This window comes from Typha angustifolia, chromosome 5, assembly GCF_048772165.1.
Source record: "Typha angustifolia cultivar Huaian chromosome 5, ASM4877216v1, whole genome shotgun sequence".
In the NCBI taxonomy this organism is placed as follows: domain Eukaryota; kingdom Viridiplantae; phylum Streptophyta; class Magnoliopsida; order Poales; family Typhaceae; genus Typha; species Typha angustifolia.
This window is the reverse complement of record NC_133243.1, coordinates 1,336,787-1,348,190: the sequence shown is the minus strand read 5'-3', so window position 1 is coordinate 1,348,190 and position 11,404 is coordinate 1,336,787. Positions and strand designations below refer to the sequence as shown.

Sequence of the window (11,404 nt, the reverse complement as noted above, 5' to 3'; positions counted from 1 at the left end):
AAATACATTTCATAATATTAAATTTTTAATTCATATTTTATTTTTACTATTTTAGCCATGACATAAAATTAATTTAATGGTAATAGTTATGCGGAGGCCAAGTGCTATCGGAATCGCAAAAAAAGAACTATAGGTCATCCAAATTTAACTTTGAAATTTTTTGCTGAGTTCTATTAATTCACTTATTTTGATCATATAATATGTTATTGCGAAAATCTCATAAGAGTATTACAATAGTTTCATGGATGAAGATATAGTAAAAATATATATTTCATAATATTAAAATTTTAATCTATAATTTATTTTCTCTATTTTAGCCATAATATATATTATTTTAATGGTAACAGTTAGGGGTGAAAACGGGTCGAATTAACTCCGACCCGACCCGCTATCCGACCCGACTCGGATCGGATTCAGATAAAAAATTTCTATCCGACTCGGATTCGGATTTGGATACGGATAGAATTTTTAAAAAAAATCGGATACGGATTCGGATACGGGTCGGATAAATTTTTCGAATTCGGATACGGATATCAGATATCCGTTTACCCGCATATTTTTTTAAATGATTTACAATTTTTAGTTTGCTTATTTAAATAGTAAGTATTAATATTATTATTAATAATACATTATATATTATTTATAGAGATTAATTTCTCTAATTTTATATATTTGACATACAAAAAAATTATTTGTTGTAAAACGCTTAATAATTTTGTGTTAATTATATTTAAATAAAATATTATAATTATTTTAAATTTAATCAATATCCGTTTAAGATCTGATCTTTTATCCGAAAATTATCCGTATCCGTTTAGTTAGGATATGGTTTTAAATTTTGCTATCCGTCCAATATCCGTATCCGAACTAAAAATACGGATCCGGATATGGGTTGAGCACTATCCGATCCGTTTTCACCCCTAGTAACAGTTCTACGGATGCAAGGTGATGTCGAAATTGTAAAAAAAGATGATGAGTCATCCAAATTTAACTTTGAATTTTTTTGTCTAGCATATTGCCGCATAACTTTGTTTTAATTTTTCTATTTTGGTCAAATAATATGTTAAGATTAGTGATAACATTCCAATGGTTTCAAACATAACTTAAATAGAAAAATATATAATAAAAATATCTAGTTTAAATATTAAATTTCAATCTATAATATTTTTCCCTATTTTAGGTATGATATATATTATTTTAATGGTTACAATTCTATGGAGGATAAATGTTCTCCGAATTACAAAAAAAGGATGATAGGTCATCCAAATTTAACTTTGAAGGTTTTTATCGAGTTTTTTTGCATAATACTATATAATCTTATGTTAATTCATAAATTTTGATCGTATAATCATTGCACAGATCTAAGAGCATTCCATTCTTTTAATTATAACTTAAATAGAAATACATATAACAAAAAATATACTTTAGAATCTTAAATTTTTTATTCTATAATTTACTTTCACTATTTTAGCTATATATATTATTTTAATGGTAATATTTTTGTGGATGAAAAATGTTGTTGGAATCGCTAAAATGGGATGATATGTCATCCAAATTTAAGTATGAAGATTTTTGTTAAGTTTTTTAGCGCAACGCTACATTACATGGTAACACTTAAATGGTTTAAGTAAGAGTATTTCAATGGTTCCACTAATAACTTAAATTAATAATGATAGAGTAAAAAAATATTTTAGAATATTAAATTTTAAATCTATAATTGATTTTCTCTATTTAAGCCACATATATTATTTTAATAGTAACAGTTCTCTGGAGGTAAGTGCTGTCGGAATCGCAAAAAAGTGACAGTAAGTTATTCAAATTTAACTTTTAAAATTTTTATAGAGATTTTTCGTATAATACTACATAACTTTGTTCTAATTCATATATTTTGATCATATAATATATCGTTGTGAAGATCTTAGAAAGAGTATTCCAATTATTTTAATTATAACTTAAATGGATTATATTATTCTAACGGTAACATTTCTGCAGAAACAAGTGTTGTTGAAATCACCAGAAAAGGACGATAAGTCATCTAAATTTAATTTTGAAAATTTTGTCGAGTTTTTTAGCATAATGTTGCATTATTTTGTGTTAATTAATCTATTTCGATTATATAATATGTTGTTGTGAAGTCTCAATAAATATTCAAATGGTTTCAATATATCTTAAATAGATAACAATACAGTAAAAGAAAGTTTTAGAATATTAAATTTTAAATCTATAAATGATTTTCAGTATTTTTGCCAAGTATATTAATTTAATTGTAATAGTTCTCTAGATGTCACGTGTTGACAGAGTCAAAAAAAATAGCAGTATGTCATCCAAATTTAATTTTAAAAATTTTGTCAAAATTTTTCCCATAGATGTCACAAAAAACGGAGTTTTGTCTAATTTTTTTTTCAAATAATGATGCATAACTTAGTGTTAATCCATCAAAATCTCAGTAAGAGCATTCCAGTGGTTTCAATCATAACTTAAATAGATAAAGATATAATAAACAGATATATTTTAGAATATTTAAATTTTAATATATAATTTATTTTTATTATCTTAGTAATAATATATATTATTTTAATGGTAACACTTCTAGAAAAGCTTTGACTGAGTTTTTTTGCGTAATGTTGCATAACTTTGTGTTAATTCATCTATTTTGATCATATAGTATGTCGTTGTAAAGATTTTAATCATTACTAAAATAAATAAATAAATTGTAAAAAATTATATTTTATAATATTAAAATATTAAATATATAATTAATTTTCATTATTTTAGCTATGATATATATTTTTTTTAATGGTAACAGTTCTGTGGAGGCTAGGTGCATCCGGAATCGCTAAAAAAAATGATGAACTTTGAAAAATTTTGTTGAGTTTTTTTGTGTAATGCTGTATAACTTTATTTTAATTCATTTATTTTGATTGTATAATATGTCGTTGCACATATGTCAATAAGAGCATTCCAATAGTTTAAATCATTATTTCAAGGGATAATGATATAATAAAAATATACTTTATTATTAAAATTTTACTCTATACTTTATTTGCACTAATTTAACTAAGATATAAATTAATTTAATAGTAATAGTTCTGTGAAGGCTAGGTGAAGTCGGAATCGCAATAAAATAAAAATAGGTCATCCAAATTTAACTTTGATATTTTTTGTGTAGCGTAATGCTCCATGACTTTGTGTTAATTCATCTATTTGATCATATAATATATTATTGCGAAGATCTAAGTAAGAGCATTCAAATTGTTTGAATCATAACATAAATAGAAAAAAATATAATAAATACAAATATTTAATAATATTAAAATTTTAATCTATAATTTATTTCTCTATTTTAGCCATGATAAATATTATTCTGATGGAATCACAAAAAATTAACAATAGGTTATCTAAATTTAATTTTAAAAATTTTTGTCGACATTTTTCGCGTAATGTTAGATAACTTTGTGTTAATTCATATATTTTAATCGTATAATATATCGTTGCGAAGATCTTAAAAAGAGCAATCTAATGATTTTGTTCATTACATAAATAGATAAAGATATAAAAAAATATACTTTAGAATATTAAAATTTTAAGCTATAATTTATTTTTATTATTCTAGTCATGATATATATTATTTTACTGGTGGTGATTTTGCAAAGGCCAAGTGATGTCGAAATCACAAAAAAACGACTATAGTTCATTCAAATCTTTATTGCGTTTTTTCGTGTAACGCTGCATAACTTTGTATTGATTCATTTGTAATATGTTGTTACGAACATCTCAATAAGAGCATTTCAATAGTTTCAATTATAATTTAAATCAATAAAAATATAATACAAATATATACTTAGTCATGATATATATTATTTTAATAGTAATAGTTTTGAGAAGGCCAAGTGTTGTCGGAATTGTAAAGAAAAGAATGATAAATCATGCAAATTTAACTTTAAAAATTTTTTTTGAGTTTTTTTTCGCGAAATGCTACATAAATTTGTGTTAATTTATCTATTTTGATCGTATAATATGTCCTTGCAAAAATATTAGTAAGAAAATTTTAGTAATTACAATCATAACTTAAATGGATAGAGATATAATAAAAAAGATATACTTTAGAATATTAGAATTTTAAAATATAATTTATTTTAACTATTTTAGTAATGATATATATTATTTTAATGGTTATAGTTCTGCAAAAGCTAAGTGCTATTGGAATAGCCAAAAAGGGACGATATGTCATCCAAATTTAACTTTGATAGTTTTGGTCAAGTTTTTTTTAACGTAATGCTGCATAATATTATGTTAATTCATATATTTCGATCATATAATATATTGTTGTGAAGATCTTAATTTCCAATGGTTTGAATTATAACTTAAACGGATAAAGATATAGTAAAAAAATATTTTAGATTATTGAATTTTAAATATGTAATTGACTTTCACTATTTTAGCCGTGATATATACTATTTTAATGGAAACAATTCTGCGGAGGCTAGGTGATGTCGGATTTGCTAAACAATGATGATAGGTCATCTCAATTTAACTTTGAAAATTATAATCATATTTTTTCAAAAAGGCTGCATTACTTTGTGTTAATTCATTTATTTTGATGGTATATTATGTTGTTGTGTAGATCTTAGTAAGAACATTACAATAGTTTTAATTATTACTTAAAGTGATAAAGATATAATAAAAAATATACGTTAGAAAACTTTATTTTTACTATTTTAATGATAATATAAATTATTTTAATGGTAATAGTTCTATAAAGGCCAAGTGATATCGAAATCGCAAAAATGGGACTATAGGTCATCAAAATTTAACTTTGGAAATTTTTGTCGAGTTTTTCGACATAATGCTACATAACTTTCTATAAAATCACCTATTTTGATCCTATAATATATCGTTGAGAAGATCTTAGTAAGTGCATTTTAATAATTTCAATCATAAAATAAATGGATAAAGATATAATAAAAAAATATTAGAATATTAAAATTTAATCAATAAATTATTTTCTCTATTTTAGATTTAATATATATTATTTTAATGGTAACAATTCTGTAGAGTCTAGTTGTTGTCGGAATTGAAAAAACTAACTACAGGTTATCAAATTTAACTTTGAAATTTTTTGTCTAGAGTAATGCTACATAACTTTGTATTAATTCATCTATTTAATCACATAATATGTCGTTACTAAAATCTTACTAAGTGCATTCCAATTATTTCAATCATAACTTAAATGGATAAACATATAATAAAAAATTATATATGTTAGAACATTAAAATTTTAATATATAATTTATTTTCATTATTTTAATCATGATATATATTATTTTAATGATGCAGTTCTGCGGAGGCTTAATGTAATCGATCGCAAACAAATGATGATAAGTTATCCAAATTTAACTTTAAAATTTTTGTTTAGCATTATGCTGTATTACTTTGTGTTAATTCATTTATTTTGATCATATAATATGTCTTTGCGAAAAGCTATGAGTAAGAGTATTCCAATGGTTTTATGTTACGAACCGGCCTAATCTGATTCGCAACGGTTCTAAAACTTGGATCCTAGCTTAATAGCCCTCCAATGGCTATATGGATACTAGGTTTAGTTCTTGGTGTGAAGGGGGAGAAGTTGTTGTGGAAAAGGGTGGTTAGAATTCGGAAGAGGCCAACCAAAGACTTGGGCGGTGGAAGAAGAGAGGTGGAAGAGAGCACCAATGGCTAGAGTCAGAGAGAAGGAGATAACATTAATAATTAACATAAAAACACTCCAAACAACCCTAACAATCCCTAACTAAATCCACACTTTCGCCGCGGTGTGTTCAAACGCACCCGATTGCATTCGAACGCAGAATTTCCATTCTCTATCGATGTGAACGTGATGTAGGCGTTCGAATGCGCTCATTTCCATTCGAAGGCGCCAATTCCATCCTCTGTCGATGCGAACATGATGCAGGCATTCGAACCACCCTGTACGAACACGGTCCTTGTGTTCGAACGCACCTTGACAAAAATTGATTTATTGTTTCTACTTACTCAACTAGATAAATAGGCTCATTCCCATAAACCTAATGTCACGCGTGGAGCCAATATAGACCGAATCGTATCATTTTAATTATTACTTAAATAGATAAAGATATAATAAAAAATACTTTAGAATATTAAAATTTTAATCTATACCTAATTTTCACTATTTTAGCAATGATATAAATGATTTTAATTGTAATATTTCTGCAATACCAAGTGCTGTCGGAATCACAAGAAAAGGACTATAGGTCATCCAAATTTAACTTTAAAAATTTTTGTTAACTTTTTCAGTGGAATGCTATATAACTTTCTATTAATTCATCTATTTTGATATATAATATGTCGTTGCGAAAATCTTAGTAAGAGCATTCCAATGGTTTCAATCATAAATTAAATGGATGAAGTATGTTTCATAATATTAAAATTTTAATATATAAATTATTTTCTCTATATTAGCCATGAAAACATATTATTTTAATGTAATAGTTCCGTGGATGCTGGGTGCTGTCTAGTATTAAAATTTTTGATCATATATGGTTTCAATCATAACTTAAATTGATAAAAACATTTAATATTTGATCATATATATATATATATATATTAGAATATTAAAATTTTTATTTATAATTTATTTGACTCTTTTAGCCATTATATAAATTATTTTATTGGAAATAGTTCTGCGGAGACCATGTGCCATTGAAATCATGAAAAAATGATGATAGGTCATCCAAATTTAATATTAAAAATCTTTGTCTAGTATTTTCAAGTAATATTATATAACTTTATGTTAGTTCATATATTTTGATCATATAATATATCGTTATGAAGATATTAGTGAGAGTATTCTAATAGTTTCAATTATAATTTAAATAGAAAAAGATATACTAAAATATATATTTTAGAATCTTAAATTTTAAATCTATAATTTACTTTCACTAATTTAGCTATGATATATATTATTTTAATGGTAACATTTCTACAGAAACAAGTGTTGTCGAAATCGCCAAAAAAGGATGATAAGTCATCTAAATTTAATTTTGATAATTTTTGTCTAGTTTTTTAGCATAATGTTACATTATTTTGTGTTAATTAATCTATTTTGATTATATAATATGTTGTTGCGAAGTCTCAATAAACATTCAAATTGTTTCAATATAACTTAAATAGATAACGATACAATTAAAAAAAATTTTAGAATATTAAATTTTAAATCTATAAATGATTTTCACTATTTTTGCCAAGTATATTAATTTAATTGTAATAGTTCTCTAGATGTCCAAATTTAATTTTAAAAAATTTTGTCAAATTTTTTCTCATAATGCTACATAAATTTGTGTTATTTCATATATTTTGATTGTATAATATCTTAGTAAGAGTATTCCAATAATTTTAATCATAACTTAAAAACAATAAAAATATAATAAAAAAATATACTTTAAAATATTATATTTTAATCTATAATTTATTTTTATTATTCTAGTCATGATATATATTATTTTACTAGTTATAGTTTTGTGGAGGCCATGTTGAAATCGCAAAAACTGATGTCATCCAAATTTAACTTTGAAATTTTTTATTAATTTTTTTTGCATAACGATGCATAACTTTTTGTTAATTCATCTATTTTGTTCTTATAATTTATCCTTTTAAAGATATCAGTGATAACATTCCAATAGTTTCAATCATAACTTAAATAGATAAATATATAATAAAAAGATATATTTTAGAATATTTAAAATTTAATAAATAAGTTATTTATACTATTTTTGTATTATTTTAATGTAATAGTTCTGTAGAAGCCAGGTACTATTGGTATCGCAAAAAAATGACGATATGTCATCCAAATTTTACCTTGAAAATTTTGGTCTAGTTTTTTAAAGTAATACTTCATAACATTGTGTTAATTCATCTATTTTGATCATATAATATGTCGTTGCGAAAATCTTAGAAAAATCATTCTAATGGTTTCGATCATAACTTAGATATATAAAGATATAATAAAAAAATACACTTTACAATAGTAAAATTTTAATTTATTTTTACTGTTTTTGTTATAATATATATTATTTTAATCGTAACAGTTTTACGGAAAGTCAAGTGCTATTGGAGTCAAAAAAAAATGACGATTGGTTATCCAACTTTAATTTTGAAAACTCTTATAGAGTTTCCGCGTAATGTTACATAACTTTGTGTTAATTTATTTATTTGATGATATAATATGTCGTTGCGAAGAACTCAATAATAGAAATTCCATTGGTTTGAATCGTAACATAAATGGATAAAGAAAAAATAAAAAAAAATTATATATTAAATTTTAATTTATAAATTTTATCTTTATTTTAACCATGATATATATTATTTTAGTGGTAATAGTTTGATACGACTCAGTCAGATTGGATCCACTCGCGGTATTGGGTTTATTGGGATAAACCATTTATTTAATTTGTGTTTGCTTGAGAAAATAAGACATTTTATTGGAGGGTGTTGGAACGCTAGTGACCCGCGTTTGAACACACCATTTGAATGCTTGCACACGTTCACAAAAACCAAAGAATGAGAATTGGACGTTTGGAGGGCCCTCGGCCTATTCAAATGTCTGCACGCGAAAGACAAAACAAAATTTGCGCATTTGAACGTGATCGAGCGTGTTTGAACGTGCCGCGTTGAGAACGCTTGATTTTTTAGGGATTTATTTTGGTTGTCTAGGTCAAAAGGGTGAGCCTCTATAAATATGTCAAAGAAATCCAAATTGGAGCTTTATCTGATAATTGTATTGGCATTGCTACCCCTTTCTCCTCCTTGCTCTAGCCGTCGGTGCCCTCTCCCACCTCTTTCCTTCCACCACCCAAGTTCTTGGATGGCCTCCTCTAACTCCTAATCCTCATCTTCTTTAGTAACTTCTCCCCTTTCACTCTAAAAGAAGAGTTCTCTTAGCACCTATATAGTCATTGAAGGGCTAACAAGTTAGGATTTATCCGACCTTCGGTCACTGTTTGGCTGATATCTTGAGATCTAGCCATCCAAATCCTGGTATCTTAGATTCATTGGAAAGATCACTTCAAGAACAACAACATAGCCTCAAATCTATCGGCTAGATCCTCCGAAATATTCTTCGAAAGTTATATCCTCAAATCTGTCCATAACAACTATCAATCGAATTAAACCAATTTGTAGCATTTGGTATTAGTGCCACCATTCCTCGGACCATCATGATCACCATGAGATTAAGAGTGACAATATATCCAAATTTTAGTAAGATCTAACGGCTAGATCCTTCAAAATATCCTTCAAAAGTTACGTAATCAAATTTGTCCAAAACCACTATGAATCGGATCAAGTCGGTTCATAACATAGTTCTATGGAGGCTAAGTGTTGTCAAAATCGCAAAAAAATGACCATAGATCATCCAAATTTAACTTTGAAAACTTTTGTTGAGTTTTTTCGCGTAATGCTATATAACTTTGCATTAATTCATCTATTTTGATCACATAATATATAATATGTTGCTGCGAAGATCTTAATAAGAGCATTTCAATAGTTTCAACCATAACTTAAATTAATAAAGATCAATATATGTATATATATTTAAAATTTAAATTTCTAATCTATAAATTATTTTAATTATTTTAACCATGATATATATTATTTTAATGGTAACAGGGGGGTTCCCGCTCGTCGGCTTCCTTGCGCCTACTGAGTTTTTGCGCTCGTTGACTCACGCACATGTCAGACTCCTCGGTCCATGTTTCAAGACGGGTCGTATGGGGAGCCGGTGGGCCGGTGCTTGGAGTGCTTAGGTGCCCTAAGGGGCATGCCATGACGACGCGCACCGCTTTATCGACCGGGTCGACAACGTTATTCGGACATGAACAACCGCCCAGGCTTAGGCCGCCGACGCGGCCCACAACGATTCGTGCACTGAGCCGAGTGGCGGACCAGCTTAGAGTCATTCCGCATCCGACCTGGGTGCATCGCCGGCCCCCATCCGCTCCTCCCAACAATTTCAAGCACTTTTGACTCACTTTTCAAAGTCCTTTTCATCTTTCCCTCACGGTAATTGTTCGCTATCGGTCTCTCCCCCGTATTTAGCATTAGACAGAGTATACCGCCTGATTGGGGCTGCATTCCCAAACAACCCGACTCGCCGATAATGCCTCGTGGTGCGACAGGGTCCACATCGGACGAGGCTCTCACCCTCCCGGGCGCCCCTTTCCACGGGACTTGAGTTCGATCCGTCGCTGAAGACGCTTCTCCAGACAACAATTCAAATGGCAGGGGAGTCTGATTCTCAAGATGGGCAGTTCCCGATTCGCTCGCCGTTAATAAGGGAATCCTTGTAAGTTTCTTCTCCTCCGCTTATTTATATGCTTAAACTCAGCAGGTAATCCCGCTTGACCTGGGGTCGCAGTTTGATGACCGCGCTGCAGTCCCACGGCGAGCCCCTGCCTGGGTTCTGGAGGGCCTTCCACGGAGGGGGCCAGAGGCACAATGTTCAGCTCGCGCACAGTACGTCCACCACTTGCCGTGTCTTGGCCCCTACCGACGGATCGTGCTTCAAACCGCCGCGCCCGTGGGCACGGAGGGCCATTGTTTGCTTACACCACCGCCGCCCCACCCGAGCGGGGGTGGGGAGGGGGGTGGAGTGTCGTTGGCATGACACCCAAGTAGGCGTGCCCTCAACTAGAAGGCCTCGGGCACAACTTGTGTTCAGAGACTCGATGGTTCGCGAGATTCTGCAATTCACACCAGGTATCGCATTTCGCTACGTTCTTCATCGATGAGAGAGCCGAAATATCCATTGTCGAGAGTCATCTGGTATTAATTTTGGTCCGCCACGGGGGGCGCTCCGTGTTTCCGTCTCTTTGTTTTCCTTGGCGCCAAAGCCAATGTCCCCAACCTTTGGCAAACTCAAAATGAAGTCCAAAGAGAAACTTTCCCGTGGCCGCTCAAGAATACAGAGCGGTTCCAACAAACCACAAGGCTTCACACGCTCCACCTTGTCCTATTGGCAAATGAGACAAGTGCGCACATACTCTTCAACGTCTTCCCTAATCTTTGGCCAATAGTAAGCTCTTTCCACAAGAGCCAAGGTTCGATGTACGCCCGAATGACCTGCCCACAAGGCGTCATGACACTCCTTGAGCAGTTCTCTTCTCAAGTTATTCGCCTGTGGCACATACACGCAGTTTCCTTCTGTCATCATGAGTCACTCCTGGATCCAATACCATCGCGTCTCCCCTTGGTCTACAAGGTTCTTGAGGGTCTCCGCCTTCGGATCCCTTTGCATTCCCTCGCAAATCTTCACCGACGCTTGCACTTGGCTTATACTCTCGTTCACCACCGCTTTGAGAGTAGCAAGTTCAGCCTTGCGGCTTAATGTATC

At 30.0% G+C, this 11,404-nt stretch overlaps 1 non-coding gene across 1 annotated transcript; it reads right to left on the bottom strand.

Moving 5' to 3' along the window:
• Positions 1–10,675: 10,675 nt before the first annotated feature.
• On the bottom strand, positions 10,676–10,831 carry LOC140760687 (5.8S ribosomal RNA). The gene has a single exon (XR_012104449.1). It is a non-coding gene; the product is annotated as a 5.8S ribosomal RNA (ribosomal RNA).
• Between the last annotated feature and the right edge of the window lie 573 nt (positions 10,832–11,404).